The sequence below is a fragment of the Fukomys damarensis genome, unplaced genomic scaffold (genome assembly GCF_012274545.1).
Source record: "Fukomys damarensis isolate Sample0158 unplaced genomic scaffold, DMR_v1.0_HiC HiC_scaffold_5, whole genome shotgun sequence".
Classification (NCBI taxonomy): Eukaryota; Metazoa; Chordata; class Mammalia; order Rodentia; family Bathyergidae; genus Fukomys; species Fukomys damarensis.
In genome coordinates, this window is record NW_022900917.1 from 61,646,374 (window position 1) to 61,664,782 (window position 18,409).

Sequence of the window (18,409 nt, forward strand, 5' to 3'; positions counted from 1 at the left end):
ATATTAAGGTGACAATCCTGACACATAGAGATTCAATGAAATTCCTACCAAAAAAACCTATGGTCACTTTTACAGAAATGAATATGCTAATCCAAAAATTAAATGAGATTTCCAAAATTCTTGACTTGCCAAATTAACTTAAAATGCATCAAGTACTCAAATATAATGGCTAAAACTATAAAACTCTAAAATACAGGAACAAATCTTCATGACCTTGAATTAGATTAGATAAGACACTAAAAGAACATGCAAAAGAGATAGAGGAAAAAAATAAAAAACAGATAAATTGATCTGAAAGCTAGCAAAATGAAAACATTTGCATATTAAAGGAAACCATTAAGAAAATAAAAAGCCAACTTACAGACCAGATCTGATGCATTTGAGATGGTATGGCTGTAGACAAACCAACTTACAGAATGGGAAGGAATTTTTCCAAATCATTTATTTGAGAGGGTTCTATAATGCAGAATATATTTTTAAAACTCTTACAATTCAGCTACATGACAGCATAATTAAAAAACAAGTAAAAGACTTGAATGACATTTTTCAAAAATCGATATTCAAATTAAAAATGCATTATAGAAGCTCAATATCATTAAAGAAATGCACATCAAAGCTACAATAAAGTACCACTTCACACCACTAGGATGGTTGTTATTGAAAAAAGAAAAGGATAAAGGAGGGATGGATTAAAAGGAAAACAAAGGAAAGGATGGAAGGAAAATAGAAAAAAAAATTAGAAAGTTTTAGTAAGGATGTAGATATATTCACACTATTTTATATTTTTTGTAAAAATTTAAGATGGTACAGCCACTATGGAAAGCAGTATGATGGCTCCTTAAAAAGTTAAACAAAAATTACCATGTATATTCAGCAGTCCTAATAAATGGGGTATACTTAAGAGAAATAAAAAAGTCTACAGGAGAAGTTTTACACAGATGTTCACAGAATCATTATTCATAGTAGCCAAAAAGGAGAAACAACACAAATTCCACAAACTGATGAATGGATAAATAAAATTTAGTATATCCACAAATGGAATATTATTCAGCCATACAAAGGAATAACAAAGTGGGATATGTAACATGGGTGAATCTTAAAAAACATCATGCTATATGAAAGATACACAAAAGGTCATACATTGTACAAGTGTATTTATATGAAATATCCAGAATAGGTCATCACATAGAGACAGACAGCTGATTAGTGGCTGTCATGGACAGGGGAAGTGGTTAACAGGGAGGGACTGCTTAATACAGGATTTTCTTTTGGACAAGAAAAGAATTTCAAAATCAAATTGAGTTGAAGATTGTACAACACTGTGAATGTACTATTACTGGATTGTATACTTTAAGATGGTCAATTTTATGCTGTTCATCTCAATAAAACAAATGAACAAATAAAAGATATTGTGTGCACACTCTTAAAATTCTTATGGTTCTGCCAGTTATTTGTGGAGCCTGTCCCATAGTTCCTCCTTAGACACAGTGACTAGGAACAGCCTCTTCCCATGTAAAACCCAGATCATCTATGCATAAGGGACACATATGAATGTATATATGTAAAAGTGCACATGTAGTGTTATTTTTAACCAAAATATTAACTGAGCATGCTCTTTAAGCAGAGGTAACAGATGAATCATAGCTGCAAGGCCTGCAGCTATGTGGCTTCATTGCTGGACCCACCCACAAAACAGAGACCAGATAGTCTTCTTTAGAAAGCACCTAGAAGACATTAAAAATTTTAATATAAGACAAATTACCAGAGAGTTCTTTCACATCCCACCATAATGAATGTTTCTTGCCCCTCATATGTAGTAATCCTTAGGGAATCTCATTCTAATCTTTTCTGGAGAGAGGATGATGATGCATCAATGAGCCAAGACTGAAATTACTCATATTCAAGAATTTCAAAGACAAGATCTGCATGAGAAATGGACCCTAAGAGAGCTTCAGCTTCTCAAAATCCAGTATCTGTCTGTGGGTTTCTTAGGTAGCCAGGGTTCTATGACAAAGACTGGAGGCAAAGAGCTGAATAAACTACATCTAAAGCTTGCCAAGGCCATCAAAGTGGCAGATATACAGGAGATATTGACATTTATTTCAGTCTTCTTCCTATTCCTGAACAAGGGAACATAGCTTGATCCTTTTTTTTTCTTTCAGCAGAAACATCTGCAGAGACAAACTGCATTGGGATTTCACACCACAGAGAGGAAGAATGGTCATATGAGTAAGGCAAAAAAGCGGTGGGCCAGGATGGCCTACACCTGAGTGTCCTCACACAGCTTTGTGCAATAGTCCTACCAAGACCCAGAAGAACCCACTTCCACCAGCTTCCCCTGGTTGGCTCAGGTGTTTGTTTGTTTGTTTGTTTGTTTGTTTGTTTCATTGTAGTAGTGAATAATGTAGTTTCTCGCAGGTAGTTCGATTTCATTCAGTATTAAGTGCTACATTTTAATACTTTAATTATCTACTTGAGGTAATTTTTTTCTTGCCCTTTCTCAATTCTGCATTAAATGTAATAAATGTTTTAAACCCCTTACATTATTATCAGTTGAATTCTTTTTTTCTTTATAAACATGTGCACTAAAGAGCTGCCCTTGTTCCTCCTTTGTCAGATAAAAGTCCTTCCTTTTTATCCTCTTTCTTCCTCCATTACATTAACTAAACACTCTCCAGGGACCCTACTTCCAAGAGTCTCATCCACTATTTAACTAGAGTGAAATGTGTCACCTTTTTTCTAAAGCAGAGAACTTCTGGCAATTCCGACCTCACTGGGCTCCCTGTCAATACATGACACATGACAGCATTTATAGGACAGCTTCCTGGTCTAGCTAGTTCTGAGAAAAGAAGAGAACACAACCTTACCCCACCTACTCAGTTGCTCACTTGGCCACTATTTTTTTCCCACCAGCACATACTTGTTAAGTGTCCAACATGTTCATTGCCCTGTACTAGAACCAGATGAGTCACTGCCCATGACCTCAAAAGAATTATTTATGTTTAAATGGAAGAAGTAAAAGAAATTTGAATGAGCTTATTTTGAATCTGCTAGCAGTGAATAATATGCAGTGAATAATATCTGGTCACTAGTTTTACCATGTAATCAAGTACCTGTCTGGATATCTTTGTATCTGTTACTCTCTTTTGTATGTATACAAATAAATGTGAAGATTCAGAACATTTATATCAGTAACAGGAAAATAAGTCAGGAAGGAACAAGGGTATCTCTTTATATGCCAGAGTCTCTTGTTCTTGGGAAGAAGAGTATTCCTCCAAAGAACTGCTTGGAAAGAAAGATTTGTTTGCTTCATTTTATGTGGAGATGGAGATGATCTGGCTTAAGCGATCTTTAGAAGTAGAGAGCCAAGAAATCAGTAGAAGGGAGTCTTCCAAGACTGCCAGCTGGCTGCACCAAGTGCTCTGGGTCTTGTTGGGAGACAGTGCAGAGTAGGTCACTTGACAGAGGTAAACAGGGACAGGGACAGGAAGGTGTGGCAGCCCAGCTGAGGCAGGAAGTCAAAGTCAAGTCAGACTTGATCTCACCCCACCTGTGCTTCTTGGCCACACAGGCATGTGACACTGTGGGCTTGCATACAGTCAGCCAGGCAGGCTCCGCCAGCCTGTGTGCTCTGTGTCTCATGGTTTTATTATGAGTTGTCATCTCAGAGAAGTACATTCCAGAATTGAAGTTTGGCCCATAGGAGATTTCTAGTGTGACCAAACTGCTGCTCCAGGGTGCAGCTGCAAGTACAGGAGTAGGGGTACAGACTGTTCCTTGTCTCCAGCCTCATTCAAGAGCAAAAGTTTCCAGAGAAAAGAGGTCAGGAAAAGGGAGGGAAAAATTCCATGCCTTTAATATAGGGCCACCTTGAAATCATTCCTGATCTTGATAGATAACATATGCTGGAAAATCACCACAGCCAGGTTAATATGCAAACTCAGAATTATGGTTACACATATGTATCTGAATATGATTCTGGAAAATTCCTCTTGCTATTACATTACTAAAGTCTTTACTTTTATACTTGCCTATTGCTAGCTCATTAAATTGCTATTCTTTTTTTAAATGATTTCTTCAAGTTTACGGCTGGTATAATGCATGAGAAAAGAACACAAAAGCTTTCACTGCTGTTTTCATATTACCTGCAAGTTCACTATGGATGGTATTGAAGAAAGGTAGCCATAAATGGGAGGACAAATCAGTTGTGTATTTAAAGAACATGAACAGGAACTTGAACATACTGCTTTAAAATTGTCTACCCTTCTGACTTTACTCTGAAATATTTAAAATTTCAATTAGCTGTAATCTGATGGCAGTTCAATAAAATGATAAAAATGTAAAAAAAAGAGATAAGGGGCAGAAATAAATAAATCAATTTTCTGCCTTTAGAAGGAAAGAAATGATAGGCACACACAATTACCTGCAATCTGATAGTAGTTCAATAAAATGATAAAAATGTAAAAAAAGAGATAAGGGGCAGAAATAAATAAACCAATTTTCTGCCTTTAGAAGGAAAGAAATGATAGGCACACAAGGATACTTTAGAATACAAACTGCAATAAATGCCAGAAAAGATACATTTAACTAAAATATATTTGGGGACATAGATAGTAGGCACAATATTTGCAGAAAGTTTAAATATAAACACTACTGCTATTACTAACCATAATCCTTGTTTACAAGGAGGGTCCAACCCACAATGGTGCACCATATACACAAATCAACTGAAAAAGCATCACAAAACTAAATATAAAAGCAAAGCCTATAAAACTCTCAGAAGAGAACATTTTGCTGGATATGATGGCACACACCTGTATTCCCAGCTACTAAGGAGGTTGAGGAAGGAGCATTACAAGTTGAAGGCCAGCTTGGGCAACTCAGCAACACCCTGTCTCAAAATAAAATTTAGAAAAGGGCTGATGGCACAGCTAAGTGGGTAGAGTGCTTTCCTAGGATAAGCAAGGCCTTAGGCTTAATCCCTAGTTACACACACACACACACACACACACACACACACATACATGGGTGCATGCATGCATGCACACATAAAAAAACAGGATAAATTGTACATCATCAATACTATACATCTTTGTGTTTCAGAGGACACTACCAAAAAGTGAAAAAACACACAGAACGAGAAAAGCTATTTGCAAATCATAGATCTAATAAAGGAGTTGTATCCAGAACATATAAATAACTTGCAAGTCAACAATAAAAAGACAACCTGGTTTAAAAAGAGGCAGCCAGACAAGGTAGCACACACGTGTAATTCCAGCACTCGTAGGGAGGCTGATAGGAGGATCATAAATTTAACTCCTGCCTGAGCAACTTAGTGAGATCTATCTCCAAATAAATAAAAAGAGCTGGGGACTCAGCTCACTGGTAAAGCACCAATGAGTTTGAATCTCCTAGTACTGCCAGGGTAGGTGGGGGTAGGCAAAGAACAAGAAAGACTTCTCAAAAAAAGATAAACCAGTAACTAAAATAAATAATAAACATTAGAAAAGATGTTCAACATCACTAATCATCAGGGAAATGCAAATCAAAACTATAATGAGGTAGCACTTTTCACCCACTGGAATGCTATAATAAAAAAGATAACTTTTTTTTTTTCTTTTGATACCAGGGATTGAACTCGGGATCTTGTGCTTACAAGGCAGGCCGCAGAACCACTGAGCTAAATCCCCGGCCCACTAAAAAAAGATAACCTTTATTTAGGACATGAAATTAGAATTCTCTTAAATTTAATTGTAAAATGAATGGTTCAACCACTTTGGAACAAAGTCTGGCAGTTTCTCAGAAGAAATAGAGTATTAAACATAGAGTTAGGAGATATCCCAGCAATTCTACTCCTAGATATATACCCAAGTGAAATGAAACTATGTCTACACAAATATTTTATATCCAAATGTTCATAGTAACACTATTCTTATGAAACAACCCAGAGGTGCATCACTTAATAGAGATAATCAAAATAAGTTATATCCATAAATGGTATATAATTCAGACAAAAAGATTATACTAATACATGTCACCACATAGATAAACCTTGAAAACATTATACTAAGTGAAAGAAGCCAATTATAAGTGACTACATATATGATTCCATTTATAGGAAATGTCTAGAAAAGACAAGTCTATAGAAATAAAAAGTTATAAATCAATAGTCACCATAGGATGAATAGGCAATGATTTGGGAGTCAATTGTTATAGAATTTCTTTCTTGGGTCACAAAAATGTTCCAACATTAGATAATGGTTATGATTGTACAATTCTGTAAATATAAAACCCATAAAGTTGTTCACTTTCAATAGTTGAATGTTATGAGAAATGCAGTTCTTTCTCATTAGTACTGAGAATTATACCCAGGTGAGTGCTTCCATTGAGCTACATCCTCAGCTCTTTTTATTTTCTAATTTTGAGACAAGATCCTGCCAAGTTGTACAAACTGGCCTCGAACTTGCAATTTTCCTTTCTCAGCTTTCTGAGAAACAGGATGATGTGAGTTTTATATCAATAAAACTCTTGAAAACAAAAAAGTAGGGGTTGAGGTCAAGATAGATTTTTTAAGCTCCCTTTCAGTCAAGTTCTAATTTCTAGGTCTCTGTGTACAAAATAAATAATAAGCACTAACTTTGTAATTTTATGGGCTTTCATACTTATAAGTCAGAACAGAAAAAGGAAAAATGGCAAAGAATATAAAAGATCAGGATGTAAATTAGAATTAGTAGGAATAAGATGAGGCTAAGAATAAATAGGGCCAAATGATTTGGATATCATCAAGATGGACAACTAAGAACTATTTTAGAAAAGAAATATAAAAAAAAAAAGTTAAGGTATTGGCAATTGTGATAAATAGCCTTCAAAAGTTAAAAAACAAAGATATGAAAAAAAAGTTAAGTGAGTGACTGAGATTAAAAGACTTATTTAAAGGCTGTGTGTGGTGGCTTACACCTATAACCCCAGCACTCAGGAGGCTGAGGCTGGAGGATCGCTATGAATTCGAGGCCAGCCTGGACTACATAGTGAGTTCCAGGTCAGTCTCAACTACATAGTGAGACCCTGACCTCCCAAAAAACTCAAAAAAAAAAAAAAAAAAAAAGACTTATTTAAGGGACCAGAGATTTAGCTCAGCGGTTCCACTGCCTGCCTTGCACGCAAAAGGACCTGAGTTCGATCCCCGGTACCAAAATAAATAAATAAATAATAAAAGACTTATTTAAAACCCATGAACATGGTGCTAATGATTAAGAAATGCTTCAAATTTATTGAGTGAGCACAGGTTAAAAAAAAAACAATTGGGCTATGGCATCAATTATGAGGATATATAAACAGGCTACCACATTATCACAATAGCATACCCATCTTATGAAAATGTGATGCTAAACAGATCAGTCAACAAAATCATTCCACAGACTCTAACAGTATGTGGTAGTAAACAGAAAAGCAAATGAGATGGCTCTGCTTGCTGTGAGGGAGTAATCTTCCCTCCAGGCTCTTTAACCCTGGGCAGGGATATGTCACTGTTCCAGAGAAGGAATGACCTTGAGGAACCACTCTACCTCAGTACACAGAAGAGGAGACAGAGGTTCAGTGCATTCATTGCTCAATTATTTAATAGGAAGGAAAGTAAAGGATCATATGTAAGGAGAAGAGCTGCTGCCACCCAGGGGACCTGTCTATGAGCACACAGAGGGACTCAACTGGCCAACAACTCTTCTTTGAAAAAAAAATCGAGCAAGTTTCATACCCAAGTCTTTCTTCATTGTCCAAACACACATCAAGACCAATACCTCCAGGTATTACATGTATTACCTGATAGTTCTCACTTTTTATTCTGCTTTAATACTGGATCATTTTTATTATCAGGAGTCTGAGGTGTCTTTTCTGGGGGGTGTACTGGGGATCGAATTCAGGTCCTTGCACTTGTGAGGCAGGCGGCAGAACCACTGAGCTAAATCCCCACCCCTGGGGTGTCTTTTTTTACTGTGCTGGACAAAAACAAAAATGCACCAAACATAATTACAAGCATCATCCAATACTAGAACCAGCATTAGGGCAGTTTTCGTTTTTGTGGTACTGGGTGAACTCGGCCTCACACATGCTAGGTAATACTCTAGTACTGAACAATGTCCGCAGACATTTAAATAAAAAAAAAAATTGAGACAGAGTCTCACAAAGTTGTCCAGGATGGTCTTGAACTTGCCATTCTCCTGCCTCAACCTCCTGATTAGTTGGTATTATAGCCATGAGCCACCATGCCTGGCTGTAAGGCAGTTTATTGTAACATGTTTATGACAAAGGTGGTCGCATTTCACATATTTCTACAAATGTTCATGTCATTAACTCCTTGTTGATAGAAGTAATAGTGCTAGGGATGGGTTGTGAAGTAACCAAAAGCATAGAAGTAAAATAAACTTCAACCAAGCTTTCCCAGAAGCTGGACCAAAGATACAAAACTAACACTGAAGGCTGATTTGTAATGTAATCTTTGCTTATTTTAAGTTTCTATTATTACAGTGATGCTTTTTATCAGTGTCTTTGTGTTTGCTTTTAAAGAGCTGGTGAGCTATTCATGGGAAGCATCATGGTAAACAGTTTACATGCAGAATCTCAAGTATATTATGATCAGCATTATGATTCCACTTTCACAGATAAGGAAACATATTTTGCCCCAAGTCTCCCTGCCAAGTATTGAGTCAGCATTGCATCTAGACCATCTAGACCATCTAGACCAGAGTCAGAACTGCATCCAGACCTTTTATTCTTTCTACTAAATTGTCTGCCTCTATCTTAATGCATTTGAAAGAGAAAAGGGGTAACCATATGTACCAATTTGACCATGATTTTTTTTTTTAGCACTGGGGATCGAACTCAGGACCTTGAGCTTGTGAGACAGGTGGCAGCACCACTGAGCTAAATCCCCAGCCCATCACTGTGGTTCTATTGTCCTATTTAAATTTGCATATTCTCATCCCTTTATTAATTTATTAAAACAGTCTCTGTCAAAGTTGTCCCTGTTCCTACCTCTGTGCTGGGCTAGTTTCCACCTTCAGCAACCCCTTCAACTCCTGTTCATATAATTTCCCAGAAACTCTTCACCAAATCCAAGGCACAGGACCCACCTCCACTATGATGCAAAACAAAAAAGACCAAAAGCCTATGGTTTCACTAGTCATGTATTTATTTAATAATCATTCAATATCTAGTAGATCCAGAAAAATCTGTGTATGAGTTCTGATTGCTCTGATTTACACATCTTGGGGAATATCTCAGAAAGGCTTTGATGAATAGCTTGAGTTAAAGGAAGTCACTATAAGAACAGTGAATGGGAGGTTCTTTCCTGTTCTATTTCTGAAATCTGAAGTATATTTTTCATAATTTTTCATGGCTCAGAGAGCATCGGTCTTTTTATCAAATCTATGTGATGCTGAACAGTACTGGCTGGCTTCAGATAAATGTCCTTAATGTCACATTTGGCACCAATTCTGGTGATAGTCATAAGAGATAAGCTTTTACTGATCTCAGAAAAGTGATACTGCCAGAATATAGCAAACAGCCTGAGATGATGCCTGTGATTGAAGTGTTGAGCAAAGTTAGATAGAAACTTACCAAAAAGTTTCATCAAGAACTGTCCAGCCTGGTCTGTTTGGGGATAAGGGAAACAATTGTGGCAAGAAAGACCACCAAGATACATATTTATTTTTCCATCGTAATTTCCATGGTTTCTGGATCAAATTTGTCTCTAATTTCACTGATAATTACATCTTTCAGGTATGGCAAATTATGGCAAGAATTTAAGGACTGCCATTCTGAAAAACAAGGAGGCTGGACTGAAGGCTGGTCTTAGTTGTGAAGGAGCACTGCCTATGCAGTCCATCTACAACCAGGAAGTTGAAGGTAGAAATTATAAGTAAAAAAGAAAGGAATCTTTCCTACATATATACATCTTCTAATAGGATTCTCCCTTCTATAAGTATTTTATGTGTATATGCTAAAAAGTCTTCATTAGAAAGCATACTGCCAAATGTGTCTCCAAGGCAGATACATTAATATATTCATTACCCCGTATACATACATGAACACACATATGCACTAAGAATCAGCAGTGGGTTAAGCACAATTCTCCTTCTCTATAAATATGGTTTATATACTTCAGAGCATGACTACTACAGAAAATTAATCTAGAAAATACTAACAGTAGAACTTCTTGTACCCAAAAGATATCTCAGCAGCCCTGTCCTCAAACTCAAGGCCAAATTCTATGGCCACCTGTTTAAAAGTTCATTTTCCAACACAGTCCAACAAACTCTCCTGAGCAAGGCACTTCTTTTTGCCCACATGAGAATTTCTTTGAGGCTCTTTTCTCATCTTTGAAATGGGAATAATGTCCTCTACTCTCAGTGTTGTGCAATCTCCTATGTGCTATAAGACACTTACTACACAGAGCATATATTCATTATATCTGAATAACCAAATGTTGTTTTCTTGTTTTTAAAGTTTATGCCTGGCCTTCTTTCAATCTACAAAAGGACATTCCCATTTGATATGCCAAAGTCTGTGTCCCCATGTACAAATTCAAAGCACCAGGAAGGGTGAAGGGGGTGAGGGGAGGGCAGGGGTATGGGGAAAAAACAAGAACCAAAACATATCATGTGGGGGTACAAGATCCCAATTATGAATGTAACTGCATTGTTTGCTTTAAATGTACCAATAAACTTAATGGGGAAAAAAATTCAAAGCACCAAAATGCCAACTATTGGCAATAAATCACCAGATTTTAGCTTTGAGTTTTCTTATCTTCATTCAACAAGTAAAACAGGTATCACGGAAGGATCTGGAAGGACAGCCTTCAAGATGTGTGTTATTTGTGATTACTCATAAGGAAGCAACTACACTATTAGTTTCATGATGTCGCCCTCTCTCTATGACTCAGTCCCCACTTTCTGTCCCAGGAACAAGTGGTCTGGGTGCTGAGCTCAGAAAGCATTACCAGGATCCTTGTTGTCAAGCTACTAGTAGTCCCTTCTCCAAAGTCTAACACCAATTATGTACCATGAAAAAAAAAAGCAAAATAAAAACTTAAGTCTTAATTTATGACTGTCTTGGATAATTCTATTTAAATTAACCACAGATTTAAGTACAAAGTTTCAACACTAGTTTACAACTACAAGTCACAGCAAAGAAATTAAATCTAATTTAATAGATTTCACACAAATACATATTCCAAACAAAAGAAAAGTATGTTTTTCTATAATTCTAAAAAAAATTCTTTAGCTCTAGGAGTTAGAGAAATCTCAAAGAGATTTGAAATTCACAGTGGTTTCAAACAAAATACGTCCACTTGAAAATGTTTCATAATTAACACAGAAGTTTTTCTGTTGCTCTGACTATATTAAGATGGCTTAACATTGCTTTCTTATCTAGATAGAAAAAATGACTGATCTAACAAAGTGGCATGTGTACTTTTAAAATCTATTCTGTAGTAAATCTGTCTTAGAGCTTTGAAAGTAATTTAGCATCATCAGAAAGGTAATCTCAAAAGGTCATCCTGAGGCTCTGACATAAATAAATAAACTAGAGAAAGAAGATGGTGGTATAAGATCTGCAAGGATATCATAGTCTCTTCAGGACCTACATGCACAATATCTAGAAAATAACAACTGAATGAAGAGAAAGAAAAGCTCTTAGAAGTCTAAAACAGCTGAAAGGAAAACTAGAAATCACAGAGAAAATGAAGACAACGCAGGTAAAAGAATGAAGCAGTCTGGAAAGCTAACCCCAGTTTCCTGGGAAGGATAACTGTCTCTGCAAACACAAGGTAAGCCAGGAAGGATTGGCAGCCCCAGGGAGAAACCACGGACCAGCAAAGCTAGCCCTGCAGAAGCCCAACCGTTATCATAAACTGACAAAACAGTGTGGAGCTTTACTCTGAAAATAAACCCTTCTGCATAGCAGGCTAGATTTAGAGTAGAAATCCATTGTGGCACTCATTATATTTGAGAGTAATTAATCAGAAGTCATTTTGGGAAGGAATGAATTGTTTAAGATTCAGTTACTCTGGTAATCAGAGCTTTAGGACAACTACACTTCAGGGTTTCTCAGGTTATCTTACCACGGTGACTTGGTGGGAGATGGCCACAAGAGACATTTACAGAAAGGGTGCAGGCAAGAAATAGATTCTTGGAGAAGTTTAAGGTCAGACCAGGAAGTACATAAGGGTCCCACCCTCTGTAGTGAGAAGCCAGGCAGGTCATCCATGGTCTTCAGAGGGCGCTGGTCTGAAAGTGCTCGCATTAGGTCCAGTGGACTGCTTGAACCATCCAATAACCACCACCCTCTGCTATATCCACCACAGAGCTCAATGATCTGTCTTCTTTCTTCATCTGCCAACATGATCAGAAATACACTTTGGCTTGGCCAGCTGCCAAAAGTGGACAAAGTGGGGGCCTCTGGATGGAAGGGTGTGAACCAAGAGAAATGAAAACCGGGAGTGGTTGGAATGAATATAGGCCCACGGAAGACAACTTTGACTGACCACACCCAGCTGGAAAACTAGGACTGGACTCAGTATTTACACACAAAAAAAGTGAGCATAGAAACAAAATACGACTCAGTAGTGATTCATTTTCTCTCCTCCATATCTGGTGGATGCCAATACTACGGGCCCTGGAAAGAAACAACTCATTCTACACAGAAAAATTTTTTGGATTCTGTTCCCTTTTTCTCTGTTGGCTTTTATGGGGGATGGGTGGGTTATTTTTCTTCTCTCTTTTTTCTTTTTTCCCATTTCCTTTGTTCTGTTTTTCAATTTTTTCTTGTTTGTTCTTTTCTATTACTTTTATCTAATTCTATCAATTTTCTGTTACTCTTTAATGGGATCCCATATCTCAAATTTCTCATCTTCCTTTTCTTTATTTTTCAATTTTTATTTCTTTTCATTTTTCCTTCTCCTCCATTTTCATTAGTGCTACTAGTATTTCATTATTTCCATATATTTAGGTGACTAGGCTGTTGTTGTTGAATTTTTTTTCTTGTTAACAGTGATATAATTATTGTATTTAGTAGTTATTTATTTTATGCCAATATTTGCTTTGTCTTTATGTCTATATTATTATTACAGATCTCTTTTCTATTGCTAAGGGTGGTACAGTGGTAGCTTTTATTTATTTTTATGGTATGTCAATACCCAGTTTATCTTTTGAGTCTATTATTGTTGCTAATTGCTTTGTTATTGTCAGTAGTGGCACAGTTGTTAGTATTAATTGGTTTTTACTCCATGCTAATATCTGGTTTGTCTTTGTATCACGAACATTACTATGGTCTCTGAAAAACTTTGTGCTGGGTCAATTACACTGCATCTTCCCCTGCCCAGATTAATGAAGGTGGTCACATTTTGGGACAGAGGCAAAGGCCTAGAGTCACCCATGACCAGAGCACATCACTGGAAAGTAGATACTAAATAAGGAGATTGCTATACTACAAGAAAGTCTTTAATCAACCCCACCAACAAAAACAAAACAACTAACAATAACAAAAAAACTAAAAAAACAAAAAAAGAAAATGTGAGAAAAGGCAACAAAATGCCTCTAAAAACTTCCAACTACCCCAAAGGTGATCCATGGGGCAGTGGTGGGACAAAGACAAACACTGAATTATGAGAAGTGATAAAAGAGGAAACAAACACAAATACAAAGCTATAAGGTGCTCAGCGAGCTCAAGGGTGATAGAACTAAACACATATTGAACATAATAAACAAATGATTAGTGAGCTTAAATAAGGCACTAACAAAAATCTACCTGAATTAAAGTAAACAATATGAAACATGAATGGCCAGTTTAGAAAAGAATTAGATTACATGAAAAGGTACCATATAGAAATCTGAGAGATAGAAATTCTATTGAAAATATGGAGAGCAGAAGTGAATAATGTCAGAAGAGTGTTAGAACTAGCAGTTCATACAGGTTACCATATACTCAGACATACTGTAAAAACAAGAGATGATGAAACATGATTCTATTAGCTACTAGATGATGCAAAGAAGACTGACTAAAGATTTAAATGGAATTAGTAAAAAATCAGTATTGGTAAATGATAGCAGAAAACTTTCCAAGTAAGGGGAGGAATTTAATATAGAGGTAAGTGAGGTATACAGAACCCAAAATTGCCACCATCCAGAAAGAACTTCTGTACAATATATTATAGTCAAAACTGCAGAAGTCCACCCCAAGGACAGAATCTTAAAAGCTGTTAGAGAAAAGCAACAAGTCATTTATAAAGGCAAGCCCATTAGAATCACAGTAGAGTTCTCAGCACAAACCCAAAATGCCAGTAGAGCTTAGAGTGAAGTGTTTAAAGCCCTAAAAGAAAACAACTTCCAACCCAGACTAATATATCCTGCAAAACTTTCAAAACTGATGAATAAAGACTTTCCATGACAAAGAGCACTGTAAGAAATTCATGACCATTAAACTAACACTCCAAAAAATTCTCAAGGATCTCGAACAAAGAGACAAAGAAGCTAATGATGCCAAAAGATCTAGTGGAATGAATACATTAGGTATGATGAGCTGTTAAATAGAAGGGAAAAAAAAGGAATCAACAAGAAGATAATGCAGTGCTAGGAAAACATCAGTCCTTTTCAGTAATAACCCACAATGTGAATAGACTCAATTCCTCAACCAAAAGATACTGGCAGACTTAATTAAAAACCAAAACCCAACAGTATGAGAGACATATGAGAGACACATAAAAGAGACACATCTGAGCCAGAAATTCACAGACTAAAAATCAAAGGATGGAAAACAAGATTCTGTGCAATAGGACCCCAGAAGCAAGCAGGAGTAGCTATTCTATTTTCATACAAAGTGGACTCCAAGCCAAAAATAATTGGAAGAGGCAAAGAAGGTCAATACATATTAGTTAAGGGAACAATTAAACAGGAAAAAATAACAATTATAAATATTTATACCAGTATACCAATGTATATTATCAGATCATAGTACACTTGAACTAGAAATCAATGGCAAAAGATGCCACAAGAATTTTGCACATAGTTGCAGATAAAATAACATACTCTTGAATAGTAAATGGGTCACAGAAGACATCAAGGAAAAAATTGAACAGTTCCTAGAAAAAAATGATAATGGCAGTACAACATAGCAAAACCTATGAGACACAATGCAAGCAGTCCTAAGATGAAGTTTACTGCTGTCAATGCCCACATTAGAAAAATATACAGAGCCTAAATAAATAACCTAAGGATGTACATGTCACAACTGAGACTACACCCAAATCTAGAAGATTAGAAGTAACTACTTCAAAAACATGTATTCCTGTAAATTGGGGAATCCAGAAAAAAATGGATAGATGCCTAGATATATGAATTTCCAAAACTAAACCCAAAAGATATAAAAACTCTGAATAAACAAATAACAATGAAATTGAAGCAATCGTGTTTTAATAACCTACCAACTATAAGAACTCCACTGTATTTACTACTGACTTCTATAAGAATTTTGGAGTAGATCTGATGCCAATTACTCCTCAAACTCTATTGAAATTGAAAAGGAGGGCCAGGGATTTAGCTCAGCAGTTCGGTGGCCTGCCTCACAAGCGCAAGGATCAGAGTTCGATCCCCGGTACCAAAAAAGAAAAAGAAATTGAAAGGGAAGGAGTATTTCAAAAGTCATTCTTGGAAGCCAGCTTTACCTTGATTCCAAAACTAGACAGGGACTCAACTAAAAAATAACATTATAGGGCGATCTCTTTAATGAAAATAGATGCAAAGATCTTCAACAAGATACTGACAAACAAAATCTAAATAATCTTTAAAAAGATCATATATCATGACCAAGTAGGCTTCTTCCCAGGAATGCAAGAATAGTTCAACATATGTAAATCACATAAACAGAAGGACAAAAATCACATGATCATGACAACAGATGCAGCAACAGAAAATTCAGAGCATGATAAAATCCTTGAAGAGTATATGTACAGAAGAACCTTATCTCTTTCTAATAAAAGCCATTTATGACAAACTTACTATCAACATCATATTAAATGAAGAAAAACTAAAAGCTTTTCCACTAAAATAAGAGACAAGACCAGGATGTCCACTATCATCACATCTGTTCAATATAGTACTCAAAAAATCAAAACATTGCCAGAGCAATCAGGCAAGAGAAAAAGTAAAGGGCATATGTATAGAAAAGGAAGAAGTCAAACTATCCTTATTTGGAGACAACATAATCCTTTACATAGAAAACTCAAACATTCCACCAAAATACTATTAGAACTAATAAACAAATTCCACAAGTTAGCAGAATAGAAAATAAATATACACAAATTAATGTCATTTGTATATACCAACAATGAATTTACCTAGAAAGAAATTAGGAAAACAATACCATTTACAGTAGCTTCAAGAAAAGTATATACTTCAGGATTAATCTAACCAAGGAAGTCAAAGACATCTATAATAAAGACTATAATACTAAGGAAAAGTATATCAAAGAGGACATTGGAAAATGGAAGCATAATCCCCTATTCCTGGATGGGCAGAACCAATATTGCAAAAATGACCATACTACTGAAATTAACATACAGATTTAATGCAATCCCAAACAAAATACCAATAGCTTTTCTCAGAGAATTGAAAAAAAAATTTTTAACTCATAGAAAACCAGAAGAGACCCAGAACAGCAAAAGCAATCCTGGGCAACAAGAACAAAGCAAGAGGCATTACAATTTTGTACTTCAAGTTATACGACAAAGCTACAGTGATTAAAAATAGCATGGTACTGGCACAGAAACAGACATGTGGATTAATGGAATAGAATGGAGGATGCACACTCTAGATATAACCTTTTTAGCAAATGGTGCTGGAAAGGTGGCTATATACGTGCAGAAGATTAAATCTACAGGGGACCCTCATGTTACAACTGGCCTCATATATGAACAACTTGGATTATGACTGGAATTGTAGTTTTTAGCTTGCCACCAAAGTTTTGAGTTATGGCCAGACGTGCTTGTGTGGGGTTAATTGAAAAATCCTGGGCCAATGTCTAAGAACACTGAGATCCGTCTGGAAGAAAGTGTGGCCTAAAATTATACAGGAGGGATTTTGAAGGCTGTGCAGAGGAGCCTGAGCCTTCAACTGACCCTGTGGTTGATGACACTATCCCTATAGCAGAGTCCACAAGCTTGCAGGTACACAGTGGTTATGTTGAAGAATTGGAGAAGGAAGACTTAGAGGAATTTTCTACAGAGGAACTTCATCAACTTTTGGCTGAGTAACAGAGAATGACAGCTGAGGAGCTTTTGGAAGAAGGGTAGTATCAACAATCACTGCAGGAAACTTCTTCCTCTGAAATAAAGGAAATCCTGAAAAAATGGACAGAGCTACAGACATTTGTAGAGAAGACCCACCCACACAGAAAAAAAAGCCAATTGTTGCATTTATTTGCCTAATGACAATGTTACATCATACTACAGAACAGTGTTACAGAAAAGACTGAAACAGACAACCTTAGAACAGTTTTTAGTTCTGAAAAGGTTGAGAACTTATGAGTTAGAAGCAGATCCTAGTGGGCTACAGACTCTCCCCAAGAGAGAAAGGGCACAAGAGAACCAGATTCTTGTGTTCTTGTAAAAGGGGACTCGCCTTCCAAATAATAACCACTTTTATTTCATCCTCCCTTCCTGCAAGTGAAAGATGTCAACTTGAATGGTGAGTACAAACTGAAATTGCTGTTTCCAGTAAATGAGGCACATAACATACTATTATTAGTATATTATACACACACACACACACACACACACACACACACACTCACATATAAATTGAATTTTGGGAAACTTTAACGGTGCTGCCAACTTTGGAAAAAGTCATCCCAATTTACTGTGTTGGCTTGGCATTGTACAGAAATGGACAACCATATTGGTCTAGAAATGTTAATTTTTTTTTATTTTATTTTTTTTCCATGTGTACAGGGGTAACACATCGTACTAAATATGTAAGGTCATATCTACGTGGGTTTGATTACAGAAACTAATAAAGTATTCTCTAAATAATGAAAAAAGAATAAGATAAAACTATAAGAGAGAGAAGCAATTTAAATATGTTCAGGGACCATTTTCATCTCCAGAATTAAGGATTATTTTGATGTTACATCATTGCCTTTTCTCTTTTACTTTCCTTTTTAGTTTTATTTTAGGATTCCCTATTTTTAATGTTCATACAGAGATTTCTTTAACTGAAATACCGAATAGTTTCTTTGGTGTGAAAAACTATAATAGTACACAGGATCCTAATGAGACAATTAATAATGTGAAATAGGAAGTAAAGGGCTAAAGGTGTAAGGAAAGTGGGAAGGGTGGGGGAAAGGTAATAAGGGAGAGGAA

The 18,409-nt window shown here is 36.2% G+C and overlaps 1 protein-coding gene across 1 annotated transcript in view; it reads right to left on the reverse strand.

The window, feature by feature from the left end:
* Spidr (scaffold protein involved in DNA repair) overlaps positions 1–18,409 on the reverse strand; it is a 331,648-nt gene that overhangs the window by 110,422 nt on the left and 202,817 nt on the right. The gene's annotated exons all lie outside the window — the stretch shown is intronic.